The following is a 21,388-nucleotide window of genomic DNA, read 5'->3' as shown; positions in this document are numbered from 1 at the left end:
AGTAGTTGAAGAGATGCAGTAGAAGTAAAAAAAAATACTCATGCAGTACATTTTTATTGCACTTTAATGAGATGGAACATTTGTGTACATGAAGTGTACAAGTGTATGTAAAGTTAAAGGAGTGTACAAGGGTTCATTAGCATGTTAGCTCAGCTTCTGTAACATCTCACAGCTTCTCCATCAGCTGCTCTGCATTTCATTATGAGGTGCATTCACTTTCCCCAGGAGAGTGTGGGAAAATAGAGTCTCTATAGGAAACCCTAACATATGATCCCTGATATCCAGGTTAGAAGAGTGCTTAGATTGATCAGAAAGAGCTGAACTAGTTTGATCTAAAACACTTATTTATCAAAGTCTCCTCTTTACAGTAGAATATATTCAACCATTAGCAGGAGGCAGAAAATCCCAGGTTGAGTGAAGGCAGCACAGGTGCAGGTGGTTAATTGTTCACCCTCTCCTCTCTGTGTGACCTGACTCACTTTGACTTTCACACGTCATTGAACACTAACTAAACCAGATACACAGACTCATTGTGACCCTGTATTGACTGTGTTTGGGGACAATCAGCATCACTTCTAGATTGTGGATATCCATCAGATGGTACTATTGATATGTTCAACAGTGATAAACAGTGAATGAAAGCTGCTTAAACTGTTTACTGTTATTAATCATTCAACTTCACTTCCCTTATTAAGAGATTTTATTAACTCACCTGTTCACTGGTGTTGTGGATTATCCTGCAGCTGCTCCCAGGGTTTTCTCCAGTGCTGTTGAGTGTAGGGGACCCCAATGTTGTAGTGATGGAGCCCCCTACGCTCTGTTTTCAGCAACGTAGGGAGATTTTCTGTTGTTTTTTCATTTTTTAATCAATAGTATCGTAATAATTGTTGCACACTTGGACACAAAGGGACTTCCAGATGTTCACGGGTTGTTTAATCTGAATAATCCAGAAAGACATACATCAGTCTCACCATCTATTTAATACAGGCGATCTGGACGGATGCTCCAGTCTTTACCTGAGGACCCCTGCAGCCCTTTAGCTGCCCCTGATGCTGCCTGTGTGTATGTAATAACTGTCCATGTATATAAGCTCTGAGGAGAGCAGACAGTCTGTTCTCCTCAGAGTTTACAGACTGGAGAACACCACCATGTAGTAGTTTTCATTAAAATCCTACATGTCCCATGATTCTTAGCTCTTCTCTGTAGTCCTTGTTCTCCTGGGACGTGTTTTAAAGGTGTTTCTACTGTCGTAGCTGGTCTGTCAGTCTGTCCTCTAAGCTGGTGTTCATCTCTCCTCTGTTTCACCAGGAGGTGAAATACAGGTGTGTTACATTTAATGATGGTGGATACAATGCTGAGCAGTGTTTACTGTGACACCAACTACACAGAGACGTCCACACGCTCCTAAAATCTGAGTTGTTTTTTTTTAATGAATGAGGACTTTATTATTTTTAAGTGTTATTAACTGTTGTATGGTGTGTATTAATCATTCATTCATCAACTTGCAAAAGAAATGCTTATTTAACCATTATAGCTATTTGCCTGTTCTGACATGTCACACTTGTTTGCTGCATTTTTGAGAGGTTATGACCGAAAGATAACCACATGTCTTCCACAGAAAAACAGAGTTAACACCTCGAGGTGTGATAAGTCACACTTAGAGAATAACAGGAAGCCTGCAACTCACTTAGAGCATAACAGGATGCATAACAGGAAACCAACGCCTAGTGATGTATCATGTGTTAACCATAGATAACGATGAAGAACCAGTGTGGAAACCACCCTTGGTGGAAAAAGCTGAAGACCATATAAAAATCTGTTATGCCATCTGGGCCTTGACCTATGTATGACCTTTTGTACTTTTGCTTGAAGTGGTTGGAACATGAATATGACATTATTATCACGCCATGCTTAGGGCTATATAAACAGCTGTATTTTCTGTGTTCGGAGTCTTCTCTTACAAAGAGCATTCTAGTTGCTCATGAAGATCCCTTTCTTTTCTATCGGCTGATAGTTTAAGACTTTGATACTTTGAAACTTTTAATTGACTTTTGATTTTTGTAAACCTATAATAAAAAACCATCAACTATTAAGAAGCCTACTTGATTAAATCAACCGCCTGCACACATCCACATCTGAGACGGCACTTGGTTGGGAGACACACCTCTAGGCCTTTGGTAAGTGCGTCCGCCCTTGGCATCCACCACACAAGGGTGCCCAGGGTGGGCTACCTCATGCTGTTGTAAAAAAGAGTTGTTCCCAGCTTCGACCCATATTGGATGGGTCCTAAGGTCAATCCCACACAAAACTAGAGTGAGACTTCTCGACTTCCAATAGGAGGAAGTGCATATAGTCCTTTTCTTTATTAGACAACGTTAATAGAGAATAGGCAGCCAGCACCGGTGACCAGGTAGAGGGGGAATTCTTGTTAGAGTAAAACAGTTTTAGAACCCCTACCGTTATAACGTCCCGCGGGCTAAAGACATGGCGCCCAACGTGGGGCTCGACTAAGTAAACTTTTTAGTCCGGGAAAAGAAAACGAGTACCGAGTCTAATTAAAGAACCTACGGAGTGTCCCTAATAAAGAGATATATGAAGAGAGTCTCATTGCCCTACCACACTAGTCGGTGGGAAGAGAGTGAATAGATTGGCTATCGCTCTATGAGGAATAAAGGATAACTCAGTACAAAAGTAGTGGAGAAGCCTCAAACTCTTTAGTATTTGTCACTCTGTCAGGCCTGATCACCCTGACTGGAAGTGTGCAAAGAAAAAGAGAGAGAGATTAGAGGTGTAAGGTCTAACACTTCGCACACGAAATTGGAAAGGTGTCTTTTATTAGAAGAATCAGGTTAAGGTAAGCCTATTCAACGCGCGTGAAAAATAAGAGGGGAAAAAGCTATTGGAGCACCTCTCTCAAGGAGATACCTCAGTCTCCGCTTACGGGAACACAGTGACACGAACGTAAGATAAAACAATGATGGAGGGACTAGAGTTACCTTCCTATTTTACCCCTGCTCGAAGAATGTCGACAGGAGGAATGTCAGTAGGCTCCACCGGCACTAGAGTACCTAATAGAGAGATTGAAGCCGTGGAATTCGATGAAGTGATTACAACAGTGAAAGCAAACCTGGGAGACTCATTGGTGGCAGAAATATCAGGACCTAGATGTACTATATTAAATCCCAGGAACCCCCGTGGGGAAGATGGTGGTGGAGTAGCACGATGGGTAGCAGGGAGATGGCCTAAATCAGTCAATAAGGATAGAAGCCAAAGGGATGCCAGGACAGGGCAATATCCTAGGAGGTCGGCATACGAAGTGAGGATAGAAAAAGATGAAATAAGGAATGATGGGGTAGTGTCAATAGTTAATGGGTATTATTCCCGTTTTTACGACAGAGAACCAAAATTGAGTTGGGATGAGTTAGAGGAAACTCTGGCAGCTGTCTTCGACGCGGTGGAAACAAGAACGGTGGTAACCACCACGTGGGGAGACGGGCTATTCGGATATCCTGACAATATGGCTAGAATAATGATATATCAAGCAATGAAGAAATGGATAAAAAAAGGGACAGGACGCCGAGTTATATGGGTCCTGCAAACCAGAGAGAAATTTCAAGATACAAACACCCTCTTGTCTACACACCATACAAAAATAGCAAGAATACTCGCGGATGACCTCAGCTATAAAATAGAAGGGTTAAAGGTACTGACGAAGACACGACCAAGATCAAAATCGGCCGAAAGGAGTGTAAGGCCTAAAACGGTGAAAAGAGATGGTAACAAGGACAAGATTAAACTGTCCAAACCACCCCCGTATGAGGGACCCCAGACGGGAACGTCGCTGTATCAAGGCATAATGACACAAATAATGCCTCTCTCCCCTTCAGCTCCTTGCTCCACAGATGAGTGCATAATGGATGCCATGGTAGAGGATGGAGAGAGAGGCTTAAGTGACAAGTACATAATGATCACTGATGGTGAAGAAAGCAGTTCAGAAAAAGAAGAAGAAGAGTACGAGGGACTAGAGGCTTTCGGAGAGAATGCTGAGGGTTGGCAGGAAACAGACGAAGCACACACGATGTGGTTAGAAGAAAGAGCCGCAGCAGCCTATCATCAGTATAGAGATAAGGCAGGCCCAAGCAATGAAGAGAGCAGAGAAAGAGAGATATTCCTTGCAAACAAATTGGAAGAATTAAAATTGAGATGCGATAAGGCAGAAAAGGAAAGGCGAGAAAAGGACGAAAGGAATCAGGAACAACACCACCGAGAGTTACAAATATTAGAGACTGAAAAGGAAATACAAATAAGAAAAGGAGAAATAGCAAACAGAGCAGCAGAGGAGAAAAGAAAGCTTGATTTAGAGTTACAGAAACAATCTTTCCAGGAATATGTTGATCAATATAAGCAAGAGTTGACCTACACACGGGACAAGTTGAAACATTATGATCAGATTATAAAAAGGCAGGAAAAGGAGGCGGAAGAAAGAGAAAAGACAATTAACGCTTATAGAAGCTCGGGAAGCCTTCCCCTTCCCAGAAGATTAAATAACAGTCCAGTAGAAATAACTACAGAAGAGGAGGATGAGGACTATGAAATTCTTCAAACACCACACTCTCCACCACCTCAGAAAGAATTAATGATGACAGTAGAAAAAAGAAGTAGTCTGCCAGAAAAAGAGGAACTAAGGCTAACAACAGATAATGGCCAGATAAAAGTAATAAACAGCACCACTGCAAAATTTGAAATGCCACGGGGATACTCATATGTCACCTGGGTAAGGGACTATGAAACAGGCTCGGTGACAAAAATAAAACAGGAAGATAAGGAACATTACAGGAATACAACAGCTCATCATGAGCATCAAGAGGCTGAAATTAGAGCTGGAGAAGCAATAGCTGGAGAATGGGAGAAATTAGGAATAAGGGGATATCTCCCGCAAAACAGTAATATGATATCAGGCTACGTCTGCCTTCAACCAAGGAGACAGAATGCATTGTTGGATCAATTAAAAAGGATAGGAAGGCAAGAGACTCGCATGGTGATAGATCTTAACTGTCAACACACATTCCCAAAAGAATTAGGAGGGAATAAAAAAGCTTGTGAAATAATAGCCATATGGCTAGGGGTAACCATAACTGGAGTGGAAAATACCCTCTCTAATGTCGTAGTAGTATTAGAGGATAAAAAAGGAAAAAGAATTGAGGAAATAATAGAAAAGATAAAAGCAACAATGAATTCAGCTAATAGAGAAAGGAGGGAGGTTGGTAGGCAATTACAAGACATGTCTCCTGTCCTGGAGAAACCCCGGGTGAAAGCCTATCTAACGCCCGAGACGCGACAAAAGAAGGCCACTCCCTCCACCTCCAGAGTGACCTATGCATTGGAGGAATCAGATGAGGAAGAAGTTTTTGAACCAGCACCAATAAGTCGGTCTACCCCAATGATACCACAAGGGTCACATAGAATTAAACCAAAGAGGATATATGAGCCCTACAAATCAGATTATGAAACAGGAAATTTAGAGCAACCAGTGAGAAGCAAACATGCGCGGGGGAAGAGTATTGACTGGGGAAGGTACGACAATACAAAATGGCCATGTAGGGATGGATCCTCTCCGAGACCCGCTGGAAAAAAGGGACATTGCCTCATCCCCTCTAATCACATTCCAGACTGGGATACTAAATCTCAAGAATGGGATGATGATGCTGAATTTCCAGAGTATTATGCGGAAAACATAGATAAACAACATGCGCTAGAATTATCTTTTACTCCTAGTGCTTCAGAGATAGCCAGATGGCCAGGAGTGACACAATCCTTTAAAAAGGCTTATCTCGCACGTGGATATGATCATCTGAGAAATGCTCACCGTGATGTTGTAAACAGCATCAGGAGCCATTCATATAGATCGGACACAAGCGGGAATGAAGGCCTAGAGGATAGTGATGAGGAGTCAGAGGAGGACGCAGACAATGAAAGGAATAGGAAGGCTGCTGCTTATCAAGAGAGAGGCAGAAAGAGTAAAAGAAAAGAAGAAGAGTCCTCGTCAGATGAAGAGGAAGTAAAGAAATCCCATGACCCCAAAAAGAAGAAAAAGCCTAAAAATAAGAAAAAGCTCAACATTAGTCTGCAATTGGCAACATCCATGTTAACTAACAAAGCCTCAGACTCAGAAGAGGATGAGCCCTTAGGGCTGGTCCTTAGCCTATCTGAAATCCTCAAAATGGCCGCAAATAAAGAGATAAATGAGACACCAGGAGAATATGCAGTGAGATTGTTGGATATGCTCCCAGTGAAACAGCTGAAAGATGCAACAGTCTCAAGAGCAATAGCAAATAGAGAGAAATTTGACTTAGGTAAAGGAATAACTCTATATATGCTCTCTAAGGGAAACTCCACTCACACATATCAGGACCCTGTTAGAAAACTAGCAGATAAACTAGTGAAGCAATTCAAAGAGGGAAAAATAGATATCCTGCATGCTATGGCTCAGATGATAAGCAGCGAGGCAAATGAGTCACAACAGGTAGAGTTCCTCATGCAGTGTGGTGACTCAAGAGTAATAGAAGTGGCTGTGGAATGGAGAAGAATGACTCACCCAGAGAGACAAGAAAAATTAAGAGTAATAGATACAATAAGAGGAATTAGAAAACAACAAAGAGAAGAAAAACAGTCAAAAAACGAGTTGCGGCGGCCAGAAGGGCGAAACTCTGGCCGCAACATAGACGGCCAGTTCTCTTCAGCCAGACAAGAGAGGAGTACGATGGGAGGCCCCAAAATAATTCAGACACCAAGGAGACAGAGCTCCTTTGCACCGCGACAGACATACCAGAGAGACAGAGAGATAGAAAATCCTCCGAGGCAAAGCCCAAGAGAGGGAGGCCCAAAAAGAGAAAACCCGAATCAGACCAGACCCGATATACCGGGGTATTTTCCGCGGAGGAGTCAACAAGAGGGTCAGAGTACCCGGGAGACTCCGAGGCGTCAGAAACCAAGGAGCTCGGGAATAAAAGAGGGAGCACCTGCTTGTCCCAGGGTATCAGACGAGGATTTTCAGAAAATGACGAAGGAAGAAAAAGACAATCTAATGAAAGAGAGGGAGGATTGGAAGATCAAATGGGTGAAGGACTATCAGACTACTCATCGAGCGAGAAGGAGCAGAGTAGAGTAACGCTCCCAGGGTGCAAAATAATTGAAAATGAAATAATAGGGTGGTTAAAAATAAATGGAGAACTTCAGGGGGTTACATTGGACACAGGAACAAATATGTCAATTCTATTAGAATCATGGATAGAACCTACGAATAAATATGCCTTAGTGGAACTGGCAAATGGGAAAGAATGCACCATGCCTCTAGGGCAATTCAGGGGCAGAGATGTTTTAATAGGGCCTCACGCACTATTGGCATTCAAAGATATAGACTGGCTAGAAAAAAATCCAGTAAGATGGATGAAAGAAATAGTAATTCCAGAAGTACTACAAGATGTGGTAGATAAATCTGAATTAGGTAACAAAGAACGATTAATGAGTATACTGAGGAAAGCAGAGGTGGCAAAATTTAAGAATGACGTGGGAATGATGAAAACTCAGCCATACGTTATTAGAGGAACCCTGCCAGGAAAACAAACCCAATACCTATTAGGTGATGCGGAGCGGGAATTTGTGAAAACAATTCAAGAATTAGAAGAGCTGGGGGTTGTCAAAAAGGTAAACGAACCACCTTGCTTAATGCCTGTTCAGGCCGTACCAAAAAAGGATGGAACAGTCAGAGCGGTACACAATTTAAAACAGTTGAATGACTTAACGGCAAAAGATGTGAGGCAAATAGTAAACCCAAAAGTCACAATGATGAGCCTCAGACCAAAAAGGTTTAACACCACAATAGACTTAGCAAATGGATTTTGGAGTGTACCACTGGCAGAGGAGTCACAACTAAAAACATGTTTTATGATAAAAAATCAGGGATATTGCTGGACGCGCCTGCCCCAAGGATTTTGTAATTCCCCGAATGCCTTCCAAGAAAGAATGGAAAAACTGTTGGCAGGACTGCCAGTACAGGTGTATATAGATGATATTTTCTTCTCCACCGAGGAAGAAGAAGAACACTATGTATTACTAGAAGAGGTATTAGACCGTCTAAAAACAAATGGAATGAAAATAGGCCTTCCTAAATGCGAGATAGGGACGAGCTTTGTAAAATACCTAGGTATGACAATAGGGAGTGAATCTATCCAAATGGTTCCTGGCTATCTTGATAATCTTAAGCCACACACGGTAAAGGATCTGGAAAGAGCTATTGGAAAAATGAGTTGGGTGAGATCCACCATTCCTGGGTATCCTGGCTTAGTCAGAGGAGTAGAAGAAATAAAATTGGGCCTAAGAAAATGGGATGTAGAAAAGAAAAAGCTAATAGAAAAAAATAGAAAATTAACCCCAGAAGAAAAACAACTTTTCCAGACAACGGTGAAGCAAGTAAAAGAAGCCGTAAGACCACTATCGCCCGTCACAGGAATAGATCCAGTAACACTGAAAACGGTGATGCAGGAGGACGGGGGATGGATAGAGGCAACAGAGACAGGAAGTGAAAAACCCTTCATGTACTATTCACACCGATTCTCAAACACAGAGCTAAAATATGCCACAGTGGAGCAAGAACTTTTGCTGTTATGGAAAGCATATAAAGAAATGAGGGCAATGTTTGGAGACAGGAGAGTGGTGGTAGAGACAGAAAATCCTCTGACAAAAGAAATTCACAAAGGATCAGTAGAATTTGCAAAAGCCTATCAAAGTAGGTGGGGAAAATGGACTTTGATGTTACAGGATAAACAATGGCGGTTTGCTCTGGGAGAAAATAAAAGAAAAATCGAGGATATTAAAGAAGAAAAACCACCGGTAGATTGGGATGGAGTATATTCCATATTTACAGATGGGAGTATGACAGACAAAGATGAGGTAGGCAAATGGGGTTTTATAGTGTATAAAAGGGAGAAACAGATCTACCAGCAAACAGGAAGAGAAGGTAGCACGGCACAGGAAGCTGAGGTTTTAGCACTTGTGAATGCACTGCAGTATGCTAAGAAGAAAAAAATAAGGAAGCTGAAAATCGTATCAGATAGTTGGTATGTGGTGGATGGTGTAAAAAACAACCTACGGTTTTGGAAGGCCAGAGACTATCAAAATTACCGAGGTAAAGAATTAGGACATAAAATGCACTGGATAATTATTGCCCAGTTATTACAAAAAACGCAAATATGGATTGAGCATGTGAAAAGCCACACAGGCCAGAGTGGTTTTGATCATGAAGGAAATCAGAAAGTGGATGACCTTGTGCAAGCTAGAAAAAGTAAAGCGAAATTAAAAGGAATAAGAGGGGTTTCTCTCTTGTTTCCTGAATCATGGAGAAATGACAAGGGGAAGATAGAAATACCCGAGATAGATAGAGAAAAATACCTAAAGACAATACACGACATGCTCCTACACCCAGGAACAGAAAGAATAAAAAATTGGTTAAAAGATCAGCAAGTGGAATTAAAAAATTTGGAGAATATGTTTGGCGAGCTTCGTAGCAATTGCGAGAAGTGCGCAAGGAAAAGAAATCTGCCGCCCATCAAATATAATGAAAAGCCGATATCAACGGAAGTCATGGGAGTGTCGGCATCCATGGATGTGGGACATATACCTAAACTAAAAAAATATAAGAAGTTCTTGGTAATTGCAGACAATGCAGGAGGAAATACAAGAATATTTCCCTTAATACATGAGACACAAGAAGAAGCAGAAAAATGCTTGCTGTCATATTTGCAGGGGAATATGACAATAAAAGAAATAAGAAGTGACAATGCCACAATGTTCACTGGGTCAAGGTTCCAGAAACTGTTGTATGATCTTCAAATAGAACACGTTCTAGCGATTCCGTATCAATCTAATACTAACGGCGTTGCTGAGAGAGCTGTTAGATCAGCAAAAGAGGCAATAGCTGTGATAGGCAAAGACTGGTGGAGACATGACAATCTATTTTACATCAACCAAGTATTAAGCCAGCCTAAACATCGCAAAACAGTTACCAGATTGACCCAGGATTATCCTGTGTTACAGGCAAAAGACGAGGTGTGGATAAATAACGGAGAGGATTTCCGGGTAATCGACCGACAGGAAGGTAACGTAATATATACCACGGATGGAGGGAAATATCACCCCAAGCAGGTCCGAATTAAAAGGCGGTTTAATGAATAAAGATGTAAAAGGGATTGACAGGCAGGAAACAATTCCGACAGGGCCTCCAAAGTTCATGTCATCTAACAAAGTGGTGGAAGAAGCAGTTCTCCCTACTTGGGAGGTAGCGTTTCACCCTTCGGAGGCTGATGAGTTTTATCAGGTCTTACCGGACCAGGCCCATATGACCATGGGGTTGGTGATACTCTCTGCTCCCTGGGATGAGATGATAACCGTACGTGTACTGTTTCCAGGACATTCTCCTGGGTCTCTGCCTCGGGAAAGAGAGTATCAACCGGGGAGGTGTTGTCTGTGTATGGAAGAAGTTTTCTGTCTCAGATGGATGGGAAAAAGGCAGGATAGGAGGATTAAGAATGACTATCAGCCAGAAGGAAAGTTGGTGGGGGTAGAGTTGGCTGGATCATGCCGAGTTTCATTCTGCACCGGGTGCTGGGATGTGTACGGTGCTAGAATGATGTGTTGCCGCATAGATAGACACGAATGGCCGTGCACCTGTATGGCAGGCGAGGGAGGCAACATTCTCCTGTGCAGGGATGTGCGCTTAGAAATGGCGTCCCTCCTGGCACATAGAACGAGCCAGCAATATCGACATAGGAGGTCAACAGGGAAAATAACTCCGTGGAAAACGGGGACACAGAAGCACGTGACAGAGAGAAAAGAGATAGAGGAGTTAAAAGAATTGCCTCCTAAAATGTTGGCAAAACTGAGGGAACGTGGTGTTTCTGCTGATTTTGTAGGAAAGACAGAGATGATCAATGAGATGTGTGATGGGTGGAGAGTTCCAATAGCTTATAGGACTAAGCGAAGGTTCACCAAAGATAAGGTGGAAATCACCAATATAGGAGAAAAACTAGGAGAGATGATGATAGCCTCCCAAGAGAATAAAGAAGAAGGGGAAATTGAGGAATGGACGCCTCAAACGCTGAGTGCGTCACAGAAGGATTGGATAACAACAGGGAGTGTAAACCCAGCCGGGGATCCAATAAGGATCCGGGGAATTAAGTGGAAGATGGATGTTCTGATAGGATCCGATGTAACAGGGAAAAGAAAGGATAAGAGAAAAGTAGAAGAAAGATACGGGACACTTCATTTGATTGTGGAAATTCTCATGCAAAGGTGCATAGAGAGGACTTTTAATATGAGTCAGATTATCGCTGTCGCTGCTAAAGCATGGATCAGCGGAGGAGTCATTAGAACATCGAGAGAGATGCGAGTGGCACCAAAAGATAAGACAAAGAGACTTAGGTGGTTAACGGAGTGGACGAAAAAGAAGAATCAGGCGGAAGATGATGGCCTTAAAGGAGTAGATGATGAACCTAGTAAAACTTGGGTAGATGCTCCTGAGGAGGCTGAGGAAGATAGGGAAAAGAAAGTGTCTCGGAGGAGACTCTTCTTTAAAAAGAAAAAGGCAACAGAAGGGCCAAAGGAAGATGACTCTGATAGAAAGTAGCGTCAAAAATCTATTATAAAAAAAAAAAAAAAAATTAATGACGATGACAAACAGATAATAATAATACATGACTATAGAAACAATAATGATTGCATAAGATAATTTAATAATTTTAATCAGAAAATATAAATAATAATTGTGGTGCTATTCTCGTTACAGAGAAAAAAGGTCACTCATCGGAGGAATGGAGAGACTGCACCGAATGTGGAATAAAAGGCATTATGATAGAGAGGCTAGAAATATGTTATGGGAAAGAGATTATGTCAAGGATATCCGAGGAGGAAGGCTCTCTCCTTACAAGATAGCTGAGAAAAATAGGAGAAGGAAGGAATGGAAGAAAAGATGGGAAGAAAAACTTAAAATGGGAATAGCAAGTAAGGCTATTATAATCTTCCTCAATCTGGCACTTCTCAGCTTACTGATAACAATTGGAATTAAAACCTGGATGGAGCTAGAGAAGACGGGTTCCATCAAGCGGGTGGTTAAAGAAGAAATTGTTAAGTGCAAATCATGCAATGTATATACACCTATGGCAGAAATAGAAGTACCCATTCCTTTTAGTACTGGGGGAAAGAAGGTTTTTGACCAAGGAAAGTATATAAGGAAGGGAGTCGAATTCTTAGCTATCACACGAGGTTTGGTTGGAGAATGTGATAGGGAATTCTTTCTCCCTGAAAATCCAACTGACAGGTTGAAAGAGAGCCAAGATGAGGGAAAAGAGACTAGACAGCTTGATTGCAGTGAATATATTCGACACCCGAGATTAAGACGACCAGATAGATGCTTGAGAGAGTTAATGTGGGAAAAGTTGTTGCTAAGAAATAATACAGCTTTAATGGAGAGTTTTGCAGATAAGGGAGAAAAAGTGTGTAAAAGAATAAGACTGGTGAAGTTAGAAATGGTAAACAGGGGAATGAATGAATTCAGGAAAGAGATAGGATACGCTATGGCGGAGTGTCTTTCTCTGTTCCCGTACAAAAGGAAAGGAATGATGACAGAGACGCAAACGCAGTCTCCGTGGGGATTAATATATGCGAATGTGACAAGACGACAAGATAAAGATCCACCCAAATCATCTAGAAGGTATGTGAATGCAACGGTCTCTCCTGAAGTAACGATGAAAACTACGATTAGTGACGTAGTGGGAAAAAGGAATAAGAAGTGTGTGACAAAATTGGATGTGATGAAACTTAATGGGTGTGCGGTGACATTTAAAGCCTATCAAGGGTATTGCTGTGATAAAAAATTGATGGAAATGATGGAAAAACTCTCAAGGGTAGCGTACGAGAGTCTGTGTGAAGCAGTAAAAGATGACACGGAGGTTTACACATGGGATGATTATGAAGACATTTACGGTAATACAACTAGAGAAGGATTTGTGGTAAAAGAGAGCCGTATTAGTGAGAATAAAGGATACTTGATGATGTCAGGTATAGAAAGAAGGAATGCCTCAATAAAGTGTCGATACCGAGCCTATGGCCAGTATTTAAGGAAAAGATGGGAGGTAACCCCGGTGAAGTTTGGGATGTATAAAACATGCCAGAAATTGGATGAATATTCAGTATGGAATGTCCCGTCTTATGATGAAATCACAGAGGAGGATTACAATCTTGTGGAATATCCCCTGACGATTGATGAAGATATATTTGGCAATTTTAAATTGGAAACGTTAGAAAGAAAAACGATGATTCATAATATTAAAACAGCGCCGTTAATGGCACCGGAATCTTGGAAAGATGGAGAAAAGAAGGAGTCAGATAAAATTAGACGGAAGCGTGATGTTTCCAGCTATAGAGGGGAAAGATGCAGTGTAGACGCTGTGAAATGGTACGTCAACATTTTCCAGAAGTGGAAAGACGTAACCAGAAATTGGACTAGAAACTTTACGTATGGTAATGGGACACAATGTAAATCAGTAAGACTATTTGATACATTTTTAGATGAGACCGAGATGCAGGAATTTTGGGATCCAGGCTTAAATGGGAGTTTATATTATACAGGGAATGGTAGCCTGCCAAAGACGGAAAGATGGAAGTATTGGGCTGCGCAAGGAAGCGATGACAAAAATCCTTTGAGGCACTGTGTTTTCTATTATAACCAAATCCCGGTGAAGAGGTTGTCTAAAGATGAGAAATCCATTGAAATAGATTCATACAGGGAGGATAGAGTTAAAAAGTGTTTCTATTTAGATGCCTATAACACCACTCCAATGTGGGCATCCCAGGTGGAACCAGACGCTCATGTGGTGGCAACACTATATCCCCATATTGATCCTGCTAAGATACTAGGAAATTGTAATAGGAATGGTGGAGACTGTTATTCTACTAAAATCACGCTTAAAGGGGTGTATTGGAGATGGCTGTTGTTTGTGTTACCGGCAGAAAATCACGGAGGAGAGGCAAAAGGTCCGGGGGTAATAAAATTTGTTCGGAAATTCCCCCGGGTTCAGCAGCGGATTATGTGGATTGAAGCTAATAAACATCAGGAGAATGATTTGCTATGCCACACCAGGTATGCTACTGATGGAAGAAAACTTAACCCCGCTGATAGAGGGGGCAGCTGTTTCAGACAAACTATAGGAATAGCGGTGCCAATGATAACACAGAATGAATACAGACAATGGGTAGTGAAAAATCAAACAGTGTGGTGGCAGGAAGCAAAAAAATGTATGTCTATCATACTGGGAGTTGATTTGACGGGGGTTGAACATGCGTATAAATTAATAATGGAAGTAGTGATTAGCAATACTAGTAGGTATATCGCTACGGAGCCATTTAGAGGTAAATTGTGGGAAGAAGCGATGTGGAGTTGTAGCAAACATCTCCCTCACAATCTTACTGACTTAAGGGATAAGGCAAAAATAAAGCCAACGGTGTTTTTTGAGGCATGGGAATGGAGCCAGTTAGCGGGATTGGTACTGGGTAAAGGTGAAGGCTGGAATAGTTTTGATTCGGCTGAAATGGAGATATTAGTGATACCATACCTCATAGCAATTCCTCAGAGTGATGGATCGATAATACATAAGTTTATGGCATACCCACAACCTCCCGTGGATCATGATGGTTTAGAATTTTTTAAGGAAAGAAACACCTTTTATTGGGAAGGAAAAATTGATGTTAGGGAAGATTTGGATAGCTTTTCAGACGAAATTAGAGTGGAGAATATGACTGAATGGGGGGAACCGAGAAAGGAGTTTTTGTCGGAGGAGAAACAGATATTATTAGAAGACATGCATATACGTTGGCAGATGCAGTTCTTCTATTCTTATCTGACAAAAACTACTTTTGGGCCAAGACGAGGATGGATGGATATAACAAAAATGTATAGCGCTTATCAAGCATTTTTACAAAGGAGGGAAAGTGAGGTTGCAGAGAATCCAGGTGAGATTTGGATTAAACCATGGGCGGAGAAATTGGCTGCGGAAGAATATACATTAACTGATGAGGATAGAAAGATCCGCCACTTACTCCCAGACTTTATACATACAATTAAGAAACATCACAAACATGGAGGGGAATGGAACTGGCAGGATGTTATACAGTCGCCTTTCCCCTATCAGATGACTTTTCTCTACACCACGGAGAGATCATTATTTCTCACGGCGCCAATAAATCACTGGAAAGGTAAAAAGGATAATGTGACAATATTTAAAAAGTGGCTGCCGCTAACCCCTGATACTCAGTGGCACCAGCTCCGCTGGTCCCATCAAGATGAATCATGGAATCTGACAATTACAGAAGCGGCAGGCACAAGAATAATTGGAGAAAAAGCAGTAATAAGGAACGGTGAGACTTATTTGGAGAATATTTGGAATACAGCTGAAGTTGAATGGCGACCTTGTAGGTTGAGGAAAGCCGGCTGGGAATGTCTTAAAGATAAGGCACTAATTCAAGAATTAAAAAGGGAAGTAAATGCCACATATGCCTTTGCATCACATGCCATGCTCACAGAAAACAGAAGGGGAATGTGTATAGTCCCGGGTAAGCATGTGAGGGTGCCTCATTGGCCCTCTCACGTAGCATCGGTCGGATGGCTGCAAGGCATGGATATAGGAGGACTGATGTATGATAGACTAAGGTTTGTGAGAAATGTGCTGTGTGATGGAAATAAGCTGAAAAATAGGGAAAAAACAATATCCAAACTACAGGAATGGAAAGATGATAATACAAAAATGAAGCTGAGGATAGACAGCCCCTGGTATGTCCCTACTGATACAATCAGAGATTGTGGGATGGAAAAAATTGACACTTCAGATAAAACCCTAGAGGCCTCAGATGATGTTTTTGACTGTGAAGCAATAGGGAAACACAGTTATCGAGAAATAAGTATTGAAAAGAAAGGATCCGGCTTGCCAGCATGGAGACTTTTTGGGGCCATGCTAATAGGAGCAACAGTACAAGGAGTAAAAAGAGGGGTGACTGAAACTGCTCAAAATGCTTGGTGGTGGACAAAAGAAATTATGAGGTATCTTAAATGGATCATATTGGCTATTGGAGTAGTAATAATCATGGCAGTGACGGGAAAGATCTTCACAATCTTAAAGTGTTGTGGAAAAATGTTAACCTGGAGTGTCAAAAATAAAGAAAAGAGACATATGAAATTAGTGAATCATTCAGCAAAAAAGTTAGACAGAAAAATACAAAGGATGAAGAAAAGACATCGCTTGAAAATAGAGGAAGAGGCCCTCATATGAAGGTTTCCTGTTCAGCAGAAAGGGTGTGAAGAAACATCGTGTAACAGGATGCAGACATCCGGTAACAGGATGTTCTCCACCAGCTGGGGAGGGGTAGATAACTCAAGTCAGAGTATATACTGGGTGATAGAGACTAAGGCACCACTCTTTCATGAGCAGACAACTGACAGACAACTGACTAACGACTGACAGAAAGAGACGGAGATTAGAGATGGCTGAGGCACCAACAACCTACTTCTATCATCCGGTAAATATTACGACAACCCTTACACTTACACCTACACCTGCACCATACACCTTGGCATTGACAACCCCTATAGGGAATACACTTGTGTTCAGTTGTTTAATACAACTGATGTTATGTCATGATAAAGTGATAGAAAATGACACAAGAAGGGAAATAGATTGGGAATCTTGTGCCAAGCAGTTGGAAAAATGTAAAGAACTGACAAAGACACCCGAGGAAAGACCGGTTACTGGCAATGAAAAAATAATACTAAAGATAGATGCTGAGTTCTTCCTGCTGGCTGAAGTAGTTGGCTTATTAATAATAGTGGCTAGCAGGAATAACATAATTGAATGGGTAAAGGTTTTGACATCCTCGGTACTGATAATTGTGGTTGGAATTCTCAGACGATTCCTGCTGAGAATTACGCCATTACATACCTCCTTAGTGTTATATTTCATTGTCTTCGGAGGTCTCCCCACCCAAAATTGGCAAGATGAAATCTGGATAGCAACCACGGCAGTGTATATCTTGGATATAACTTTAACCATAGTAAGGATAACAACAACCAATAATAACCACTATCGTTTTATTGGAGCAGGAATATATAGTACCTGCCTTTTAATAATATTGATGGTTCTCTACAAAAAGAGACGAAGCATTAGTAAAAGGGTGACGAAAAATTTGGCAATAATATGGGGATTTTTTATCTCTTCAGGAATCATTATGATAGCCATGGGACAGCCAACACAAGTTTTGGCAATAGCCTTTGTGGGGTTTGTCGTAGGAATAAATTATCGTAAAAGATTGAAGATACATAATGAAGGTATTGTTATAGGGGGAGGATTTCCCCTAAGTAATATGGAGGGTGGTACTAATGTTTAAACTCTCCTCTCTCATCCCAGGATGGAAAATTGGTGCCGCGTGATATGGAAATACTACCAGAGAAGGCAGACTGGTACCGCAGAGAAATAAAATTGGCGGATGCAAAACACAAAAAATCCCCAACAAATTATGCGCCGGTGGATGAAAACGTGAGCAATCTAAGCAACAATGCCTGGTTTTGGATTACTTTCAGGCTCAACAATTATAGGATGGATGGGAGGAATGGAGAGTTCCGCAAAGTCCTGTGGGACACAGCAAATATAAGGGGACAAGATGGATACTTGTCAGATTTTCCATACCCCTTCCGAAGGTGCGTAGGATTAAATCTTCCTACACCAGCATGGATAAGGATAAATGTGGCCCAACAAGAAGGTAGACAGATTAAAGCTACCATGATTATGTCGAAGGGGTTGCTGATCAAAAATAAGGAAAAAGAATACAGATCTGCCTGTCTGGAATTGGATGGCAACGGCATCCCCTTTATCTCTGAGGACAAACCCCTGCACTGGCACCCAGGGGTTTTGCCTTACGCCATAAAGGTGCCAAATGGGGCCACAATGGCAGATGACATTGCAACTGAGACAACTGGCTTTTTGCCCTTGTCTGAGTTGCGCCCGAGAATGGGGGTGGAATTGTGGGAAGTGTTAATTGACCCACAGGATGAAGGATGCCCATTTTGGCTTTTCGGGCAAAAACTCTTCCTGTTGACACCAGAGCCGTCAGTGAGATGGAATGACAGAACAATGGCAGGGAAAGCCCCAGAATACAAGACGCAGGCTGAAAAGGTCAGCTGGGGGTTAAGAGGAAGCACGCGCTGGTGCCATACGGGAAGAAGATGTTCCGCGATAATGACGTGTGATAGGGTGAGACTGGAGGGAGTTCCTAAAAGTCCAAAGAGGTCTAGATCTACTGACCCCGATTTGACATACTGGGGGGATGTTTTCGTGCCTTTTGAAGAAGAGCCACTTGAGTCACCCTTGACGCTAGGGAATTACCCTATACCAGAGACAGATACTCCTTACTTCCTCAGCGACATTTCTCAGGGAAGAGGGAGTTATCTGAATCCTCACCTTTACTTGATGACATGGGCAGAAGCGGATAAGGTAGATGACGCTGCGTTAAGGCAAGTCAGAAGTATGGGGGGGGGAGAGATTGACATAGGAACTGAATTCGTCGCATTCTACCAGAGACGGTACAAAAGGTTTTCAAAAAAAGGCGAAATAAACCGAGATAAATATGGAAACATGTCAAAAATGCCGGGTGTGATGCGTTTCTTGTCTCAAAGATGGGATAAGAGAGTCAAAAACGATGAAAGAGAAAAAAATGAGAATGAGAATGAGAGTGACAGTGATAGCAGCCCGGAGAGTGAATGTTCCTCAGGGTTAAGAGAGGGAAGTCAAGCACGGCAGGAAGAGGCTGGAGAGGATGGTGGTAAGGATGTGGAGCAGAGGGTGGCAGCAAGATATGCAGAGGTGATCATCGATCTGGCAAGGTCACCCCCTCGTGCTGCCTCGCTGTCTTCAGCAAGCATGGATATGGAGTGGGAAAAGGATGACTACACCGGCGAAGCCTTCTTTGCCGGAGGGGAAGCCAGAAAATCCCCCTCCCTCTCAGTGGTGAGTGTCGAGTCTGCTGAAGAGATTCCTGACAACTTCCCTCCGCTGGAGGAGATACGGGAAGCTGATGTGGTGACGGTGCTAGGAGAAAGCGCAGAGGCACTTCAGGAGGGTAGGGGGGAGGAGGCTCCCAAAGATGGCAAAGAGACTATGGAGAGTAACCCGGCTGGGGATTCTCTGGGAAGACTGGAAAGGGCGTTCTCCATTCTTAGTGTGACGCTCGCTGATGTCCGAGGAGTTGTGATGGTAATTGTGAAGGAGAGTCGAAGCCCACCACGTGAGGGCTCAGGTGCTGGCGAGCATCGGGCAGGTGTTGGAAAGGAGTAAGAGAGTGGTTGGGTTAAGCTACTTTGGAAACTTCTGGCTGGCGGCAACACTGGGGGGGGCTGATCACACGAAGATTCCACAATGATTTACCTATGCATCACCCACCCTCATCCTCGAACGTCGTCCTCTGCCATCATCCCCTTCATCCTCGTGTAAACCTGCATGTGTTTTTTATTGTTTTACCCTTTCTTGTGATTCATGATTAATAAGGAGGATGTTGTATGGTGTGTATTAATCATTCATTCATCAACTTGCAAAAGAAATGCTTATTTAACCATTATAGCTATTTGCCTGTTCTGACATGTCACACTTGTTTGCTGCATTTTTGAGAGGTTATGACCGAAAGATAACCACATGTCTTCCACAGAAAAACAGAGTTAACACCTCGAGGTGTGATAAGTCACACTTAGAGAATAACAGGAAGCCTGCAACTCACTTAGAGCATAACAGGATGCATAACAGGAAACCAACGCCTAGTGATGTATCATGTGTTAACCATAGATAACGATGAAGAACCAGTGTGGAAACCACCCTTGGTGGAAAAAGCTGAAGACCATATAAAAATCTGTTATGCCATCTGGGCCTTGACCTATGTATGACCTTTTGTACTTTTGCTTGAAGTGGTTGGAACATGAATATGACATTATTATCACGCCATGCTTAGGGCTATATAAACAGCTGTATTTTCTGTGTTCGGAGTCTTCTCTTACAAAGAGCATTCTAGTTGCTCATGAAGATCCCTTTCTTTTCTATCGGCTGATAGTTTAAGACTTTGATACTTTGAAACTTTTAATTGACTTTTGATTTTTGTAAACCTATAATAAAAAACCATCAACTATTAAGAAGCCTACTTGATTAAATCAACCGCCTGCACACATCCACATCTGAGACGGCACTTGGTTGGGAGACACACCTCTAGGCCTTTGGTAAGTGCGTCCGCCCTTGGCATCCACCACACAAGGGTGCCCAGGGTGGGCTACCTCATGCTGTTGTAAAAAAGAGTTGTTCCCAGCTTCGACCCATATTGGATGGGTCCTAAGGTCAATCCCACACAAAACTAGAGTGAGACTTCTCGACTTCCAATAGGAGGAAGTGCATATAGTCCTTTTCTTTATTAGACAACGTTAATAGAGAATAGGCAGCCAGCACCGGTGACCAGGTAGAGGGGGAATTCTTGTTAGAGTAAAACAGTTTTAGAACCCCTACCGTTATAACGTCCCGCGGGCTAAAGACATTAACTTCATCCTGCATTCTTTATAGAGTTTTGTTTTTGCTTTTTGCCTGAGTACTTTGTATATTTTATGTATTTTTGTTTTTGTTTTAACTTGTTTGAATAAATAAACGAAACAAAATCAAGTGTATTGGATACATTTAAATAAAGAAATGCTTTATTCTGTTGTGGGTTGAAAAAAAAAATCACATTTATGAAATAATGTTTGAATGAAACAAACATAATTAAATTGTTATGTAAATATTATTTAATTTGATTTTTCATTCTATTTTATTTTATCTCTGGTCTAGTTGGGATTATTATAATTTATCCCAAATAAATAATTAAAAGAATGATCTTAGAGGGCTTTAATAATTAATGTGGGCATAATGAAAGTCAAACATTCTTTTTTAGTCTAGTCCAGTTTTTTTCTACCTTGGGGTCGTGGCCCCATGTGGGGTCGCCCAAAATTCAAATGGGAAATGTCTAGTAATTAGGGATGTAACGATTCACTCAACTCCCGATACGATTCCATTCACGATACGATTTTTTCACGATTTATTTTACAAAATGGGACTGTAGTCAAATGATGACTGAAAAATATTCCTTTATTTTTTGGGGGGAAAAAACTAGAAAATACTGTATTATCTTCCTTTTATTTTTTATTGTCAAAACAATCCCTTGATAAACTATGCAAATCAATGCAATTTAACTAAAAATAAATCTTGAAATAAATAAAGGAGTAATACAA

This window comes from Gouania willdenowi, unplaced genomic scaffold (genome assembly GCF_900634775.1).
Source record: "Gouania willdenowi unplaced genomic scaffold, fGouWil2.1 scaffold_177_arrow_ctg1, whole genome shotgun sequence".
NCBI lineage: Eukaryota > Metazoa > Chordata > Actinopteri > Blenniiformes > Gobiesocidae > Gouania > Gouania willdenowi.
Note: the sequence above shows the minus strand (reverse complement) of the source record.